This window comes from Hyla sarda, chromosome 1 (genome assembly GCF_029499605.1).
Source record: "Hyla sarda isolate aHylSar1 chromosome 1, aHylSar1.hap1, whole genome shotgun sequence".
In the NCBI taxonomy this organism is placed as follows: domain Eukaryota; kingdom Metazoa; phylum Chordata; class Amphibia; order Anura; family Hylidae; genus Hyla; species Hyla sarda.
The window spans coordinates 255,897,705-255,916,720 of NC_079189.1; the positions used below are offsets into that span (position 1 = coordinate 255,897,705).

Genomic DNA, 19,016 nt, shown 5'->3' on the forward strand with positions numbered 1-19,016 from the left:
TAAATCCACAGTATACAAGGTGTGAAGCTGTCGACGGCCATCCTAAGCTTAACGCGCCTGCTCTCGTCAGATCGCAGACTGGTACAGATCTTAGGGATCGGTAAGTACCGGCATGGGACACTGGCTGGGAATCCCGGCTGCCGTTGACATTTTGCTCTGTTGCCGCCTTCCGTTCCAATTCCGAAAAGGATTTATTGATGCCTAAATGCACAGTATAAAGGGCGAGAAGCTGTCAACGGCCATCCTAAGCTGAACGCGCCTGTTCTCGTCAGATCGCAGACTGCTACCCAGCTTCAGGCCTGGTAAGTACCAGCAAGGGAGACTGGCTGGGAATCCCGGGTGCAGCTGCCATTTTGCTCTGTTTCTGCTCCGATTCCGAAAATTATTTATTGATGCTTAAATCCACAGTATACAAAGTGTGAAGCTGTCAACGGCCATCCTAAGCTGAACGCGCCTGCTCTCGTCAGATCGCAGACTGCTACCCAGCTTAGGTCCTGGTAAGTACCAGCATGGGAGACTGGCTGGGAATCCCGGGTGCAGTTGACATTTTAATCTGTTGCCGCCTTCCGCTCCGATTCGGAAAAGGATTTATTGATGCTTAAATCCACAATATACAGGGTGTGAAGCTGTCAACAGCCATCCTAAGCCTGAACGTGCCTGCTCTCCTCAGATCGCAAACTGCTGCCCGGCAGTTACCGGCATGGGAGACTGGCTGGCAATCCAAGGTGCCATTGACATTTTGCTCTGTTGCCGCCTTCCTTTCCGATTAAAAAAATATTTATTGATGCTTAAATCCACAATATACAAGGCGTGAAGATGTCAACGGCCATCCTAAGCTGAACGCGCCTGCTCTCGTCAGATCGCAGACTGCTACCCAGCTTAGGGCCCAGTAAGTACCGGCATGGGAGACTGGCTGGGAATCCCGGGTGCAGTTGACATTTTGCTCTGTTGCCGCCTTCCGTTCCGATTCCGAAAAGGATTTATTGATGCTTAAATGCACAGTATAAAAAGCATGAAGCTGTCAATGGCCATTCTAAGCTGAACGCGCCTGCTCTCGTCAGATCGCAGACTGCTACCCAGCTTAGGGCCCGGTAAGTACTGGCATGGGAGACTGGCTGGGAATCCAGGGTGCAGTTGACATTTTAATCTGTTGCCGCCTTCCGCTCCGATACGGAAAAGGATTTATTGATGCTTAAATCCACAAAATACAGGGTGTGAAGCTGTCAACGGCCATCCTAAGCCTGAACGTACCTGCTCTCCTCAGATCGCAGACTGCTGCCCGGCAGTTACCGGCATGGGAGACTGGCTGGCAATCCAAGGTGCCATTGACATTTTGCTCTGTTGCCGCCTTCCTCTCCGATTAAAAAAATATTTATTGATGCTTAAATCCACAATATACAGGGTGTGAAGTCGTCTACGGCTATCCTAAGCTGAATGCGCCTGTTCTTGTCAGATCACAGACTGCTGCCCGGCAAGTACGGGCATGGGAGACTGGCTGGCAATCCAAGGTGCTATTGACATTTTGATCTGTTGCCGCCTTCCTCTCCGATTAAAAAAAATATTTATTGATGCTTAAATCCACAGTATACAAGGCGTGAAGATGTCAACGGCCATCCTAAGCTGAACGCGCCTGCTCTCGTCAGATCGCAGACTGCTACCCAGCTTAAGAATCCCGGGTGCCGTTGATATTTTGCTCTATTGCTGCCTTCCGCTCCGATTCCGAAAATAATTTATTGATGCTTAAATCCACAGTATACAAGGTGTGAAGCTGTCGACGGCCATCCTAAGCTTAACGCGCCTGCTCTCGTCAGATCGCAGACTGGTACAGATCTTAGGGCCCGGTAAGTACCGGCATGGGACACTGGCTGGGAATCCCGGCTGCCGTTGACATTTTGCTCTGTTGCCGCCTTCCGTTCCAATTCCGAAAAGGATTTATTGATGCTTAAATGCACAGTATAAAAAGCATGAAGCTGTCAATGGCCATCCTAAGCTGAACGCGCCTGCTCTCGTCAGATCGCAGACTGCTACCCAGCTTCGGGCCTGGTAAGTACCAGCATGGGAGACTGGCTGGGAATCCCGGGTGCAGTTGACATTTTGCTCTGTTTCTGCTCCGATTCCGAATTTTTTTTATTGATGCTTAAATCCACAGTATACAAAGTGTGAAGCTGTCAACGGCCATCCTAAGCTGAACGCGCCTGCTCTCGTCAGATCGCAGACTGCTACCCAGCTTAGGGCCTGGTAAGTACCAGCATGGGAGACTGGCTGGGAATCCAGGGTGCAGTTGACATTTTAATCTGTTGCCGCCTTCCGCTCCGATACGGAAAAGGATTTATTGATGCTTAAATCCACAAAATACAGGGTGTGAAGCTGTCAACGGCCATCCTAAGCCTGAACGTACCTGCTCTCCTCAGATCGCAGACTGCTGCCCGGCAGTTACAGGCATGGGAGACTGGCTGGCAATCCAAGGTGCCATTGACATTTTGCTCTGTTGCCGCCTTCCTCTCCGATTAAAAAAATATTTATTGATGCTTAAATCCACAATATACAAAGTGTGAAGCTGTCAACGGCCATCCTAAGCTGAACGCGCCTGCTCTCGTCAGATCGCAGACTGCTACCCAGCTTAGGGCCTGGTAAGTACCAGCATGGGAGACTGGCTGGGAATACCAGATGTCGTTGACATTTTGCTCTGTTGCCGCCTTACGCTCCGATTCCGAAAAGGATTTATTGATGCTTAAATCCACAGTATACAGGGTATGAAGATGTCTACGGCCATCCTAAGCTGAATGCGCCTGTTCTCGTCAGATCGCAGACTGCTACCCAGCTTCGGGCCTGGTAAGTACCAGCATTGGAGACTGGCTGGGAATCCCCAGTGCAGTTGACATTTTGCTCTGTTTCTGCTCCGATTCCGAAAATTATTTATTGATGCTTAAATCCACAGTATACAAAGTGTGAACCTGTCAACGGCAATCCTAAGCTGAACGCGCCTGCTCTCGTCAGATCGCAGACTGCAACCCAGCTTAGGGCTCGGTAAGTACCAGCATGGGAGACTGGCTGGGAATCCCAGGTGTCGTTGACATTTTGCTCTGTTGCCGCCTTACGCTCCGATTCCGAAAAGGATTTATTGATGCTTAAATCCACAGTATACAGGGTGTGAAAATGTCTACGGCCATCCTAAGCTGAATGCGCCTGTTCTTGTCAGATCGCAGACTGCTACCCAGCTTCGGGCCTGGTAAGTATCGGCATGGGAGGCTGGCTGGGAATCCCGGGAGCAGTTGACATTTTGCTCTGTTTCTGCTCCGATTCCGAAAATTATTTATTGATGCTTAAATCCACAGTATACAAAATGTGAAGCTTACAACGGCCATCCTAAGCTGAACATGCCTGCTCTCGTCAGATCGCAGACTGCTACCCAGCTTAGGGCCCGGTAAGTACCAGCATGGGAGACTGGCTGGGAATCCCAGGTGTTGTTGACATTTTGCTCTGTAACCGCCTTCCGCTTCGATTCCGAAAAGGATTTATTGATGCTTAAATCCACAGTATACAGGGTGTGAAGCCGTCTACGGCTATCCTAAGCTGAATGTGCCTGTTCTTGTCAGATCGCAGACTGCTGCCCGGCAAGTACGGGCATGGGAGACTGGCTGGCAATCCAAGGTGCTATTGACATTTTGCTCTGTTGCCGCCTTACTCTCCGATTCCGAAAAGGATTTATTGATGCTTAAATGCACAGTATAAAAAGCATGAATCTGTCAATGGCCATCCTAAGCTGAACGCGCCTGCTCTCGTCAGATCGCAGACTGCTACCCAGCTTAGGGCCCGGTAAGTACTGGCATGGGAGACTGGCTGGGAATCCCAGGTGCCGTTGACATTTTGCTCTATTGCTGCCTTCCGCTCCGATTCCGAAAAGAATTTATTGATGCTTAAATCCACAGTATACAAGGTGTGAAGCTGTTGACGGCCATCCTAAGCTTATTGATGCCTAAATGCACAGTATAAAGGGCGAGAAGCTGTCAACGGCCATCCTAAGCTGAACGCGCCTGCTCTCGTCAGATCGCCGCCTTCCGCTCCGATTCGGAAAAGGATTTATTGATGCTTAAATCCACAATACACAGGGTGTGAAGCTGTCAACGGCCATCCTAAGCCGGAACGTGCCTGCTCTCCTCAGATCGCAGACTACTGCCCGGCAGTTACCAGCATGGGTGACTGGCTGGCAATCCAAGGTGCCATTGACATTTTGCTCTGTTGCCGCCTTGCTCTCCGATTAATAAAAATATTTATTGATGCTTAAATTCACAATATACAAGGTGTGAAGATGTCAACGGCCATCCTAAGCTGAACGCGCCTGCTCTTGTCAGATCGCAGACTGCTACCCAGCTTAGGGCCCAGTAAGTACCGGCATGGGAGACTGGCTGGGAATCCCGTGTGCAGTTGACATTATGCTCTGTTGCCGCCTTCCGTTCCGATTCTGAAAAGGATTTATTGATGCTTAAATGCACAGTATAAAAAGCATGAAGCTGTTAATGGCCATCCTAAGCTGAACGCGCCTGCTCTCGTCAGATCGCAGACTGCTACCCAGCTTAGGGCCCAGTAAGTACCGGCATGGAAGACTGGCTGGGAATCCCGGGTGCAGTTGAAATTTTGCTCTGTTGCCGCCTTCCGTTCCGATTCCGAAAAGGATTTATTGATGCTTAAATGCACAGTATAAAAATCATGAAGCTGTCAATGGCCATCCTAAGCTGAACGCGCCTGCTTTAGTCAGATCGCAGACTGCTACTTAGCTTAGGGCCCGGTAAGTAGTGGCATGGGAGACTGGCTGGGAATCCCGGTTGCTGTTGACATTTTGCTCTATTGCTGCCTTCCGCTCCGATTCCGAAAATAATTTATTGATGCTTAAATCCACAGTATACAAGGTGTGAAGCTGTCGACGGCCATCCTAAGCTTAACGCGCCTGCTCTCGTCAGATCGCAGACTGGTACAGATCTTAGGGCCCGGTAAGTACCGGCATGGGACACTGGCTGGGAATCCCGGCTGCCGTTGACATTTTGCTCTGTTGCCGCCTTCCGTTCCGATTCCGAAAAGGATTTATTGATGCTTAAATCCACAATACACAGGGTGTGAAGCTGTCAACGGCCATCCTAAGCCTGAAAGTGCCTGCTCTCCTCAGATCGCAGACTACTGCCTGGCAGTTACCGGCATGGGAGACTGGCTGGCAATCCAAGGTGCCATTGACATTTTGCTCTGTTGCCGTCTTCCTCTCCGATTAATAAAAATATTTATTGATGCTTAAAATCACAATATACAAGGCGGGATGATGTCAACGGCCATCCTAAGCTGAACGCGCCTGCTCTCGTCAGATCGCAGACTGCTACCCAGCTTAGGGCCCAGTAAGTACCGGCATGGGAGACTGGCTGGGAATCCCGGGTGCATTTGAAATTATGCTCTGTTGCCGCCTTCCGTTCTGATTCCGAAAAGTATTTATTGATGCTTAAATGCACAGTATAAAAAGCATGAAGCTGTCAATGGCCATCCTAAGCTTAACGCGCCTGCTCTCGTCAGATCGCAGACTGCTACCCAGCTTAGGGCCCAGTAAGTACCGGCATGGGAGACTGGCTGGGAATCCCGGGTGCAGTTTACATTTTGCTCTTTTGCCGCCTTCCGTTCCGATTCCGAAAAGGATTTATTGATGCTTAAATGCACAGTATACAGGGTGTGAAGCTGTCAACGGCCATCCTAAGTTGAACGCGCCTGCTCTCGTCAGATCGCAGACTGATACACAGCTTAGGGCCTGGTAAGTACCAGCATGGTAGACTGGCTGGAATCCCGGGTGCAGTTGACATTTTAATCTGTTGCCGCCTTCCGCTCCGATTCGGAAAAGGATTTATTGATGCTTAAATCCACAATATACAGGGTGTGAAGCTGTCAACGGCCATCCTAAGCCTGAACGTGCCTGCTCTCCTCAGATCGCAGACTGCTGCCCGGCAGATACCGGCATGGGAGACTGGCTGGCAATCCAAGGTGCCATTGACATTTTGCTCTGTTGCCACCTTCTTCTCCGATTAATAAAAATATTTATTGATGCTTAAATCCACAATATACAGGGTGTGAAGATGTCAACGGCCGTCCTAAGCTGAACGCGCCTGCTCTCGTCAGATCGCAGACTGCTACCCAGATTAGGACCCGGTAAGTACCAGCATGGGAGACTGGCTGGGAATCCCAGGTGTTGTTGACATTTTGCTCTATAGCCGCCTTCCGCTCCGATTCCGAAAAGGATTTATTGATGCTTAAATCCACAGTATACAGGGTGTGAAGCCGTCTACGGCTATCCTAAGCTGAATGTGCCTGTTCTTGTCAGATCGCAGACTGCTGCCCAGCAAGTACGGGCATGGGAGACTGGCTGGCAATCCAAAGTGCTATTGACATTTTGCTCTGTTGCCGCCTTCCTCTACGATTCCGAAAAGGATTTAATGATGCTTAAATGCACAGTATAAAAATCATGAAGCTGTCAATGGCCATCCTAAGCTGAATGCGCCTGCTCTCATCAGATCGCAGACTGCTACCCAGCTTAGGGCCCGGTAAGTACTGGCATGGGAGACTGGCTGGGAATCCCGGTTGCCGTTGACATTTTGCCCTATTGCTGCCTTCCGCTCCGATTCCGAAAATAATTTATTGATGCTTAAATCCACAGTATACAAGGTGTGAAGCTGTCGACGGCCATCCTAAGCTTAACGCGCCTGCTCTCGTCAGATCGCAGACTGGTACAGATCTTAGGGCCCGGTAAGTACCGGCATGGGAGACTGGCTGGGAATCCCGGCTGCCGTTGACATTTTGCTCTGTTGCCGCCTTCCGTTCCGTTCCGATTCCGAAAAGGATTTATTGATGCTTAAATGCACAGTATAAAGGGCGTGAAGCTGTCAACGGCCATCCTAAGCTGAACGCGCCTGCTCTTGTCAGATCGCAGACTGCTACCCAGCTTAGGGCCCGATAAGTACCAGCATGGGAGACTGGCTGGGAATCCCAGGTGTTGTTGACATTTTGCTCTGTAGCCGCCTTCCGCTTCGTTTCCGAAAAGGATTTATTGATGCTTAAATCCACAGTATACAGGGTGTGAAGCCGTCTACGGCTATCCTAAGCTGAATGTGCCTGTTCTTGTCAGATCGCAGACTGCTGCCCGGCAAGTAAGGGCATGGGAGACTGGCTGGCAATCCAAGGTGCTATTGACATTTTGCTCTGTTACCGCCTTCCTCTCCGATTCCGAAAAGGATTTATTGATGCTTAAATGCACAGTATAAAAAGCATGAAGCTGTCAATGGCCATCCTAAGCTGAACGCGCCTGCTCTCGTCAGATCGCAGACTGCTACCCAGCTTAGGGCCCGGTAAGTACTGGCATGGGAGACTGGCTGGGAATCCCAGGTGCCGTAGACATTTTGCTCTATTGCTGTCTTCCGCTCCGATTCCGAAAAGAATTTATTGATGCTTAAATCCACAGTATACAAGGTGTGAAGCTGTCGACGGCCATCCTAAGCTTAACGCGCCTGCTCTCGTCAGATCGCAGACTGGTACAGATCTTAGGGCCCGGTAAGTACCGGCATGGGACACTGGCTGGGAATCCCGGCTGCCGTTGACATTTTGCTCTGTTGCCGCCTTCCGTTCCGATTCCGAAAAGGATTTATTGATGCTTAAATGCACAGTATAAAGGGCGAGAAGCTATCAACGGCCATCCTAAGCTGATTGCGCCTGTTCTCGTCAGAGCGCAGACTGCTATCCAGCTTAGGGCCTTGTAAGTACCAGCATGGGAGACTGGCTGGGAATCCTGGGTGCAGTTGACATTTTGCTCCGATTCCGAAAATTATTTATTGATGCTTAAATCCACAGTATACAAAGTGTGAAGCTGTCAACGGCCATCCTAAGCTGAACGCGCCTGCTCTCGTCAGATCGCAGACTGCTACCCAGCTTAGGGCCCAGTAACTACCGGCATGGGAGAGTGGTTGGGAATCCCGTGTGCAGTTGACATTTTGCTCTGTTGCAGCCTTCCGTTCCGATTCCGAAAAGGATTTATTGATGCTTAAATGCACAGTATAAAGGGCGTGAAGCTGTCAACGGCCATCCTAAGCTGAACGCGCCTGCTCTCGTCAGATCGCAGACTGCTACCCTGCTTAGGGCCTGGTAAGTACCAGCATGGGACACTGGCTGGGAATCCCGGGTGCAGTTGACATTTTAATCTGTTGCCGCCTTCCGCTCCGATTCGGAAAAGGATTTATTGATGCTTAAATGCACAGTATAAAAAGCATGAAGCTGTCAATGGCCATCCTAAGCTGAACGCGCCTGCTCTTGTCAGATAGCAGACTGCTACTAAGCTTAGGGCCCGGTAAGTACTGGCATGGGAGACTGGCTTGGAATCCCGGGTGCAGTTGACATTTTAATCTGTTGCCGCCTTCCGCTCCGATTCGGAAAAGGATTTATTGATGCTTAAATGCACAGTATAAAGGGCGTGAAGCTGTCAACGGCCATCCTAAGCTGAACGCGCCTGCTCTCGTCAGATCGCAGACTGCTACCCAGCTTAGGGCCCGGTAAGTACCAGCGTGGGAGACTGGCTGGGAATCTCAGGTGTTGTTGACATTTTGCTCTGTAGCTCTGTAGACATTTTGCTCCGATTCCGAAAAGGATTTATTGATGCTTAAATCCACAGTATACAGGGTGTGAAGCCGTCTACGGCTATCCTAAGCTGAATGTGCCTTTTCTTGTCAGATCGCAGACTGCTGCCCGGCAAGTACGGGCATGGGAGACTGGCTGGCAATCCAAGGTGCTATTGACATTTTGCTCTGTTGCCGCCTTCCTCTCCGATTAAAAAAAATATTTATTGATGCTTAAATCCACAGTATACAAGGCGTGAAGATGTCAACGGCCATCCTCAGCTGAACGCGCCTGCTCTCGTCAGACCGCAGACTGCTACGCAGCTTAGGGCCCAGTAAGTACCGGTATTGGAGACTGGCTGGGAATCCCGGGTGCAGTTGACATTTTGCTCTGTTGCCGCCTTCTGTTCCGATTCCGAAAAGGATTTATTGATGCTTAAATGCACAGTATAAAAAGCATGAAGCTGTCAATGGCCATCCTAACCTGAACGCGCCTGCTCTCGTCAGATCGCATACTGCTACTCAGCTTAGGGCCCGGTAAGTACTGGCATGGGAGACTGGCTGGGAATCCCGGTTGCCGTTGACATTTTGCTCTATTGCTGCCTTCCGCTCCGATTCCGAAAATAATTTATTGATGCTTAAATCCACAGTATACAAGGTGTGAAGCTGTCGACGGCCATCCTAAGCTGAACGCGCCTGCTCTCGTCAGATCGCAGACTGCTACCCAGCTTAGGGCCTGGTAAGTACCAGCATGGGAGACTGGCTGGGAATCCCAGGTGTCGTTGACATTTTGCTCTGTTGCCGCCTTACGCTCCGATTCCGAAAAGGATTTATTGATGGTTAAATCCACAGTATACAGGGTGTGAAGATGTCTACGGCCATCCTAAGCTGAATGCGCCTGTTCTCGTCAGATCGCAGACTGCTACCCAGCTTCGGGCCTGGTAAGTACCAGCATGGGAGACTGGCTTGGAATCCCGAGTGCAGATGATATTTTGTTCCGATTCCGAAAATTATTTATTGATGCTTAAATCCACAGTTTACAAAGTGTGAAGCTGTCAACGGCCATCCTAAGCTGAACGCGCCTGCTCTCGTCAGATTGCAGACTGCTACCCAGCTTAGGGCCTGGTAAGTACCAGCATGGTAGACTGGCTGGGAATCCCGGGTGCAGTTGACATTTTAATCTGTTGCCGCCTTCCGGTCCGATTCCGAAAAGGATTTATTGATGCTTAAATCCACAATGTACAGGGTGTGAAGCTGTCAACGGCCATCCTAAGCCTGAACGTGCCTGCTCTCCTCAGATCGCAGACTGCTGCCCGGCAGATACCGGCATGGGAGACTGGCTGGCAATCCAAGGTGCCATTGCCATTTTGCTCTGTTGCCGCCTTCCTCTCCGATTAATAAAAATATTTATTGATGCTTAAATCCACAATATACAAGGCGTGAAGATGTCAACGGCCATCCTAAGCTGAACGTGCCTGCTCTCGTCAGATCGCAGACTGCTACCCAGCTTAGGGCCCAGTAAGTACCGGCATGGCAGACTGGCTGGGAATCCCGGGTGCAGTTGACATTTTGCTCTGTTGCCGCCTTCCGTTCCGATTCCGAAAAGGATTTATTGATGCTTAAATGCACAGTATAAAAAGCATAAAGCTGTCAATGGCCATCCTAAGCTGAACGCGCCTGTTCTCGTCAGATCGCAGACTGCTACCCAGCTTAGGGCCTGGTAAGTACCAGCATGGGAGACTGGCTGGGAATCCCGGGTGCAGTTGACATTTTAATCTGTTGCCGCCTTCCGCTCCGATTTGGAAAAGGATTTATTGATGCTTAAATGCACAGTATAAAGGGCGTGAAACTGTCAACGGCCATCCTAAGCTGAACGCGCCTGCTCTTGTCAGATCGCAGACTGCTACCCAGCTTAGGGCCCGGTAAGTACCAGCATGGGAGACTGGCTGGGAATCCAAGGTGTTGTTGACATTTTGCTCTGTAGCCGCCTTCCGCTCCGATTCCGAAAAGGATTTATTGATGCTTAAATCCACAGTATACAGGGTGTGAAGCCGTCTACGGCTATCCTAAGCTGAATGTGCCTGTTCTTGTCAGATCGCAGACTGCTGCCCGGCAAGTACGAGCATGGGAGACTGGCTGGCAATCCAAGGTGCTATTGACATTTTGCTCTGTTGCCGCCTTCCTCTCCGATTCCGAAAAGGATTTATTGATGCTTAAATGCACAGTATAAAAAGCATGAAGCTGTCAATGGCCATCCTAAGCTGAACGCGCCTGCTCTCGTCAGATCGCAGACTGCTACCCAGCTTAGGGCCCGGTAAGTACTGGCATGGGAGACTGGCTGGGAATCCCGGGTGCCGTTGACATTTTGCTCTATTGCTGCCTTCCGCTCCGATTCCGAAAAGAATTTATTGATGCTTAAATACACAGTATACAAGGTGTGAAGCTGTCGACGGCCATCCTAAGCTTAACGCGCCTGCTCTTGTCAGATCGCAGACTGGTACAGATCTTAGGGCCCGGTAAGTACCGGCATGGGACACTGGCTGGGAATCCCGGCTGCCGTTGACATTTTGCTCTGTTGCCGCCTTCCGTTTCCGTTTCCGATTCCGAAAAGGATTTATTGATGCTTAAATGCACAGTATAAAGGGCGAGAAGCTGACAACGGCCATCCTAAGCTGAACGTGCCTGCTCTCGTCAGATCGCAGACTGCTACCCAGCTGAGGGCCCAGTAAGTACCAGCATGGGAGACTGGCTGGGAATCCCAGGTGTCGTTGACATTTTGCTCTATTGCCGCCTTACGCTCCGATTCCGAAAAGGATTTATTGATGCTTAAATCCACAGTATACAGGGTGTGAACATGTCTACGGCCATCCTAAGCTGAATGCGCCTGTTCTCGTCAGATCGCAGACTGCTACCCAGCTTCGGGCCTGGTAAGTACCAGCATGGGAGACTGGCTGGGAATCCCGGGTGCAGTTGACATTTTGCTCTGTTTCTGCTCCGATTCCGAAAATTATTTATTGATGCTTAAATCCGCAGTATACAAAGTGTGAAGCTGTCAACGGCCATCCTAAGCTGAACGCGCCTGCTCTCGTCAGATCGCAGACTGCTACCCAGCTTAGGGTCTGGTAAGTACCTGCATGGGAGACTGGCTGGGAATCCCGGGTGCAGTTGACATTTTAATCTGTTGCCGCCTTCCGCTCCGATTCGGAAAAGGATTTATTGATGCTTAAATCCACAATGTACAGGGTGTGAAGCTGTCAACGGCCATCCTAAGCCTGAACGTGCCTGCTCTCCTCAGATCACAGACTGCTGCCCGGCAGTTACCTGCATGGGAGACTGGCTGGCAATACAAGGTGCCATTGACATTTTGCTCTCTTGCCGCCTTCCTCTCCGTTGACATCTTCACACCCTGTATACTGTGGATTTAAGCATCAATAAATCCTTTTCGGAATCGGAGCGTAAGGCGGCAACAGAGCAAAATGTCAACGACACCTGGGATTCCCAGCCAGTCTCCCATGCTGGTACTTACCGGGCCCTAAGCTGGGTAGCAGTCTGCGATGTGACGAGAGCAGGTGCGTTCAGCTTAGGATGGCTGTTGACAGCTTCACACCCTGTATATTGGGGATTTAAACATCAATAAATCCTTTTCCGAATTGGAGCGGAAGGCGGCAACAGATTAAAATGTCAACTGCACCCGGGATTCCCAGCCAGTCTCCCATGCTGGCACTTACCAGGTCCTAAGCTGGGTAGCAGTCTGCGATCTGAAGAAAGCAGGGGCGTTCAGCTTAGGATGGCCGGTGAAAGCTTCACACTGTGTATACTGTGCATTTAAGCATCAATAAATCCTTTTCGGAATCGGAACGGAAGGCGGCAACAGAGCAAAATGTCAACGGCAGCCGGGATTCCCAGCCAGTGTCCCATGCCGGTACTTACCGGGCCCTAAGATGGGTAGCAGTCTGCGATCTGACGAGAGCAGGCGCGTTCAGCTTAGGATGGCCGTTGACATCTTCACGCATTGTATATTGTGGATTTAAGCATCAATAAATATTTTTATTAATCGGAGAGGAAGGCGGCAACAGAGCAAAATGTCAATGGCACCTTGGATTGCCAGCCAGTCTCCCATGCCGGTAACTGCAGGGCAGCAGTCTGTGATCTGAGGAGAGCAGGCACGTTCAGGCTTAGGATGGCCGTTGACAGCTTCACACCCTGTATATTGTGGATTTAAGCATCAATAAATCCTTTTCCGAATCGGAGCGAAAGGCGGCAACAGATTAAAATGTCAACTGCACCCAAGATTCCAATCCAGTCTCCCATGCTGGTACTTACCAGGCCCTAAGCTGGGTAGCAGTCTGCGATCTGACGAGAGCAGGCGCGTTCAGCTTAGGATGGCCGTTGACAGCTTCACACTTTGTATACTGTGGATTTAAGCATCAATAAATAATTTTCGGAATCGGAGCAGAAAAAGAGCAAAATGTCTACTGCACCCGGGATTCCCAGCCAGTCTCCCATGCTGGTACTTACCAGGCCCTAAGCTGGGTAGCAGTCTGCGATCTGACGAGAGCAGGCGCGTTCAGCTTAGGATGGCCGTTGACAGCTTCACACTTTGTATACTGTGGATTTAAGCATCAATAAATAATTTTCGGAATCGGAGCAGAAACAGAGCAAAATGTCAACTGCACCCGGGATTCCCAGCCAGTCTCCCATGCTGGTACTTACCGGGCCCTAAGCTGGGTAGCAGTCTGCGATCTGACGAGAGCAGGTGCGTTCAGCTTAGGATGGCCGTTGACAGCTTCACACTTTGTATACTGTGGATTTAAGCATCAATAAATAATTTTCGGAATCGGAGCAGAAACAGAGCAATATGTCAACTGCACCCGGGATTCCCAGCCAGTCTCCCATGCTGGTACTTACCGGGCCCTAAGCTGGGTAGCAGTCTGCGATCTGACGAGAGCAGGCGCGTTCAGCTTAGGATGGCCGTTGACAGCTTCTCGCCCTTTATACTGTGCATTTAAGCATCAATAAAACCTTTTCGGAATCGGAACGGAAGGCGGCAACAGAGCAAAATGTCAACGGCAGCCGGGATTCCCAGCCAGTGTCCCATGCCGGTACTTACCGGGCCCTAAGATCTGTACCAGTCTGCGATCTGATGAGAGCAGGCGCGTTAAGCTTAGGATGGCCGTCGACAGCTTCACACCTTGTATACTGTGGATTTAAGCATCAATAAATCCTTTTCGGAATCGGAAAGGAAGGCGGCAACAGAGCAAAATGTCAACTGCACCCAGGATTCTCAGCCAGTCTCCCATGCCGGTACTTACTGGGCCCTAAGCTGGGTAGCAGTCTGCGATCTGACGAGAGCAGGCGCGTTCAGCTTAGGATAGCCGTTGACAGCTTCACACTTTGTATACTGTGCATTTAAGCATCAATAAATCCTTTTCGGAATCGGAACGGAAGGCGGCAACAGAGCAAAATGTCAACGGCAGCCGGAATTCCCAGCCAGTGTCCCATGCCGGTACTTACCGGGCCCTAAGATCTGTACCAGTCTGCGATCTGATGAGAGCAGGCGCGTTAAGCTTAGGATGGCCGTCGACAGCTTCACACCTTGTATACTGTGGATTTAAGCATCAATAAATCCTTTTCGGAATCGGAACGGAAGGCGGCAACAGAGCAAAATGTCAACTGCACCCGGGATTCCCAGCCAGTCTCCCATGCCGGTACTTACTGGGCCCTAAGCTGGGTAGCAGTCTGCGATCTGACGAGAGCAGGCGCGTTCAGCTTAGGACGGCCGTTGACATCTTCACACCCTGTATATTGTGGATTTAAGCATCAATAAATATTTTTATTAATCGGAGAGGAAGGCGGCAACAGAGCAAAATGTCAATGGCACCTTGGATTGCCAGCAAGTTTCCCATGCCGGTAACTGCCGGGCAGCAGTCTGCGATCTGAGGAGAGCAGGCACGTTCAGGCTTAGGATGGCCGTTGACAGCTTCACAACCTGTATATTGTGGATTTAAGCATCAATAAATCCTTTTCCGAATCGGAGCGGAAGGCGGCAACAGATTAAAATGTCAACTGCACCCGGGATTCCCAGCCAGTCTCCCATTCTGGTACTTACCAGGCCCTAAGCTGGGTAGCAGTCTGTGATCTGATGAGAGCAGGCGCGTTCAGCTTAGGATGGCCGTTGACAGCTTCACACTTTGTATACTGTGGATTTAAGCATCAATAAATAATTTTCGGAATCGGAGCAGAAACAGAGCAAAATGTCAACTGCACTCGGGATTCCCAGCCAGTCTCCCATGCTGGTACTTACCAGGCCCGAAGCTGGGTAGCAGTTTGCGATCTGACAAGAACAGGCGCATTCAGCTTAGGATGGCAGTAGACATCTTCACACCCTGTATACTGTGGATTTAAGCATCAATAAATCCTTTTTGGAATCGGAGCGGAAGGCGGCAACAGAGCTTGTACTTACCGGGCCCTAAGCTGGGTAGCAGTCTGCGATCTGCCGAGAGCAGGCGCGTTCAGCTTAGGATGGCCATTGACAGCTTCATGCTTTTTATACTGTGCATTTAAGCATCAATAAATCCTTTCAGAATCGGAGAGGAAGGCGACAACAGAGCAAAATGTCAATAGCACCTTGGATTGCCAGCCAGTCTCCCATGCCCGTACTTGCCGGGCAGCAGTCTGCGATCTGACAAGAACAGGCACATTCAGCTTAGGATAGCCGTAGACAGCTTCACACCCTGTATACTGTGGATTTAAGCATCAATAAATCCTTTTCGGAATCGGAGCGGAAGGCGGCTACAGAGCAAAATGTCAACAACACCTGGGATTCCCTGCCAGTCTCCCATGCTGGTACTTACCGGGCCCTGAGCTGGGTAGCAGTCTGCGATCTGACGAGAGCAGGCGCGTTCAGCTCAGGATGGCTGTTGCCAGCTTCACACCCTGTATACTGTGGATTTAAGCATCAATAAATCCTTTTCGGAATCGGAGCGGAAGGCGGCTACAGAGCAAAATGTCAACAACACCTGGGATTCCCTGCCAGTCTCCCATGCTGGTACTTACCGGGCCCTGAGCTGGGTAGCAGTCTGCGATCTGACGAGAGCAGGCGCGTTCAGCTCAGGATGGCCGTTGACAGCTTCACACTTTGTATACTGTGCATTTAAGCATCAATAAAATCTTTTCGGAATCGGAACGGAAGGCGGCAACAGAGCAAAATGTCAACGGCAGCCGGGATTCCCAGCCAGTGTCCCATGCCGGTACTTACCGGGCCCTAAGATCTGTACCAGTCTGCGATCTGACGAGAGCAGGCGCGTTAAGCTTAGGTTGGCCGTCGACAGCTTCACACCTTGTATACTGTGGATTTAAGCATCAATAAATTCTTTTCGGAATCGGAGCGGAAGGCAGCAATAGAGCAAAATGTCAACGGCACCCGGGATTCCCAGCCAGTCTCCCATGCCAGTAATTACCGGTTCCTAAGCTGGGTAGCAGTCTGCGATTTGACAAGAGCAGGCGCGTTCAGCTTAGGATGGCCATTGACAGCTTCATGCTTTTTATACTGTGCATTTAAGCATCAATAAATCCTTTTCGGAATCGGAACGGAAGGCTGCAACAGAGCAAAATGTCAACTGCACCCGGGATTCCCAGCCAGTCTCCCATGCCGGTACTTACTGGGCCCTAAGCTGGGTAGCAGTCTGCGATCTGACGAGAGCAGGCGCGTTCAGCTTAGGATGGCCGTTGACAGCTTCACGCCCTTCATACTGTACATTTAAGCATCAATAAATCCTTTTTCGAATCGGAACGGAAGGCGGCAACAGAGCAAACTTTCAATGGCAGCCGGGATTCCCAGCCAGTGTCCCATGCCGGTACTTACCGGGCCCTAAGATCTGTACCAGTCTGCGATCTGACGAGAGCAGGCGCGTTAAGCTTAGGATGGCCGTCGACAGCTTCACACCTAGTTTACTGTGGATTTAAGCATCAATAAATTATTTTCGGAATCGGAGCGGAAGGCAGCAATAGAGCAAAATGTCAACGGCAACTGGGATTCCCAGCCAGTCTCCCATGCCAGTAATTACCGGGCCCTAAGCTGGGTAGCAGTCTGCGATCTGAAGAGAGCAGGCGCGTTCAGCTTAGGATGGCCATTGACAGCTTCGTGCTTTTTATACTGTGAATTTAAGCATCAATAAATCCTTTTCGGAATCGGAACGGCAACAGAGCAAAATGTTAACTGCACCCGGGATTCCCAGCCAGTCTCCCATGCTGGTACTTACTGGGCCCTAAGCTGGGTAGCAGTCTACGATCTGACGAGAGCAGGCACGTTCAGCTTAGGATGGCCGTTGACATCTACACGCCTTGTATATTGTGGATTTAAGCATCAATAATTATTTTTATTAATCGGAGAGGAAGGCGGCAACAGAGCAAAATGTCAATGGCACCTTGGATTGCCAGCCAGTCTCCCATGCCGGTAACTGCCGGGCAGCAGTCTGCGATCTGAGAAGAGCAGGCACGTTCAGGCTTAGGATGGCCGTTGACAGCTTCACACCCTGTATATTGTGGATTTAAGCATCAATAAATCCTTTTCCGAATCGGAGCGGAAGGCGACAACAGATTAAAATGTCAACTGCACGCGGGATTTCCAGCCAGTCTCCCATGCTGGTACTTACCAGGCCCTAAGCTGGGTAGCAGTCTGCGATCTGACGAGAGCAGGCGCGCTCAGCTTAGAATGGCCGTTGACAGCTTCACATTTTGTATACTGTGGATTTAAGCATCAATAAATAATTTTCGGAATCGGAGCAGAAACAGAGCAAAATGTCAACTGCACCCGGGATTCCCAGCCAGTCTCCCATGCTGGTACTTACCAGGCCCGAAGCTGGGTAGCAGTCTGCGATCTGACGAGAACAGGCGCATTCAGCTTAGGATGGCCGTAGACATCTTCACACCCTGTATACTGTGGATTTAAGCATCAATAAATCCTTTTCGGAATCGGAGCGGAAGGCGGCAACAGAGCAAAATGTCAACGACACCTGGGATTCCCAGCCAGTCTCCCATGCTGGTACTTACCGGGCCCTAAGCTGGGTAGCAGTCTGCGATCTGACGAGAGCAGGCGCGTTCAGCTTAGGATGTCTGTTGACAGCTTCTCGCCCTTTATACTGTGCATTTAAGCATCAATAAATCCTTTTCGGAATCGGAACGGAACGGAAGGCGGCAACAGAGCAAAATGTCAACGACAGCCGGGATTCCCAGCCAGTGTCTAATGCCGGTACTTACCGGGACCTAATATCTGTACCAGTCTGCGATCTGACGAGAGCAGGCGCGTTAAGCTTAGGATGGCCGTCGACAGCTTCACACCTTGTATACTGTGGATTTAAGCATCAATAAATTCTTTTCGGAATCGGAGCGGAAGGCAGCAATAGAGCAAAATGTCAATGGCAATGGCACCCGGGATTCCCAGCCAGTCTCCCATGCCAGTACTTACCGGGCCCTAAGCTGGGTAGCAGTCTGCGATCTGACGAGAGCAGGCGCATTCAGCTTAGGATGGCCATTGACAGCTTCATGCTTTTTATACTGTGCATTTAAGCATCAATAAATCCTTTTCGGAATCGGAGAGGAAGGCGGCAACAGAGCAAAATGTCAATAGCACCTTGGATTGCCAGCCAGTCTCCCATGCCCGTACTTGCGGGGCAGCAGTCTGCGATCTGACAAGAACAGGCAAATTCAGCTTAGGATAGCCGTAGACGGCTTCACACCCTGTATACTGTGGATTTAAGCATCAATAAATCCTTTTCGGAATCGGAGCGGAATGCGGCTACAGAGCAAAATGTCAACTGCACCCGGGATTCCCAGCCAGTGTCCCATGCCGGTACTTACCGGGCCCTAAGATCTGTACCAGTCTGCGATCTGACGAGAGCAGGCGCGTTAAGCTTAGGATGGCCGTCGACAGCTTCACACCTTGTATACTGTGGATTTAAGCATCAATAAATCCTTTTCGGAATCGGAACGGAAGGCGGCAACAGAGCAAAATGTCAACTGCACCCGGGATTCCCAGCCAGTCTCCCATGCCGGTACTTACTGGGCCCTAAGCTGGGTAGCAGTCTGCGAACTGACGAGAGCAGGCACGTTCAGCTTAGGATGGCCGTTGACATCTTCACGCCTTGTATATTGTGAATTTAAGCATCAATAATTATTTTTATTAATCGGAGAGGAAGGCGGCAATAGAGCAAAATGTCAATGGCACCTTGGATTGCCAGCCAGTCTCCCATGCCGGTAACTGCCGGGCAGCAGTCTGCGATCTGAGAAGAGCAGGCACGTTCAGGCTTAGGATGGCCGTTGACAGCTTCACACCCTGTATATTGTGGATTTAAGCATCAATAAATCCTTTTCGGAATCTGAGCGGAAGGC

General features: G+C 50.4%; 10 pseudogenes; 7 read left to right on the forward strand and 3 right to left on the reverse strand.

Annotated features, from left to right (window-relative positions):
* Positions 1-2,559: 2,559 nt before the first annotated feature.
* On the forward strand, positions 2,560-2,679 carry LOC130352346 (5S ribosomal RNA; annotated as a pseudogene).
* A 1,066-nt stretch (positions 2,680-3,745) lies between these two features.
* LOC130334970 (5S ribosomal RNA) lies at positions 3,746-3,865 on the forward strand (annotated as a pseudogene).
* Positions 3,866-6,498: 2,633 nt separating this feature from the next.
* Positions 6,499-6,618, forward strand: LOC130353138 (5S ribosomal RNA; annotated as a pseudogene).
* Positions 6,619-7,299: 681 nt separating this feature from the next.
* Positions 7,300-7,419, forward strand: LOC130321416 (5S ribosomal RNA; annotated as a pseudogene).
* Positions 7,420-8,493: 1,074 nt separating this feature from the next.
* LOC130348228 (5S ribosomal RNA) lies at positions 8,494-8,613 on the forward strand (annotated as a pseudogene).
* A 682-nt stretch (positions 8,614-9,295) lies between these two features.
* Positions 9,296-9,415, forward strand: LOC130318966 (5S ribosomal RNA; annotated as a pseudogene).
* A 1,455-nt stretch (positions 9,416-10,870) lies between these two features.
* LOC130315618 (5S ribosomal RNA) lies at positions 10,871-10,990 on the forward strand (annotated as a pseudogene).
* A 2,301-nt stretch (positions 10,991-13,291) lies between these two features.
* Positions 13,292-13,411, reverse strand: LOC130329096 (5S ribosomal RNA; annotated as a pseudogene).
* A 75-nt stretch (positions 13,412-13,486) lies between these two features.
* LOC130352587 (5S ribosomal RNA) lies at positions 13,487-13,606 on the reverse strand (annotated as a pseudogene).
* Positions 13,607-18,044: 4,438 nt separating this feature from the next.
* LOC130334926 (5S ribosomal RNA) lies at positions 18,045-18,164 on the reverse strand (annotated as a pseudogene).
* Between the last annotated feature and the right edge of the window lie 852 nt (positions 18,165-19,016).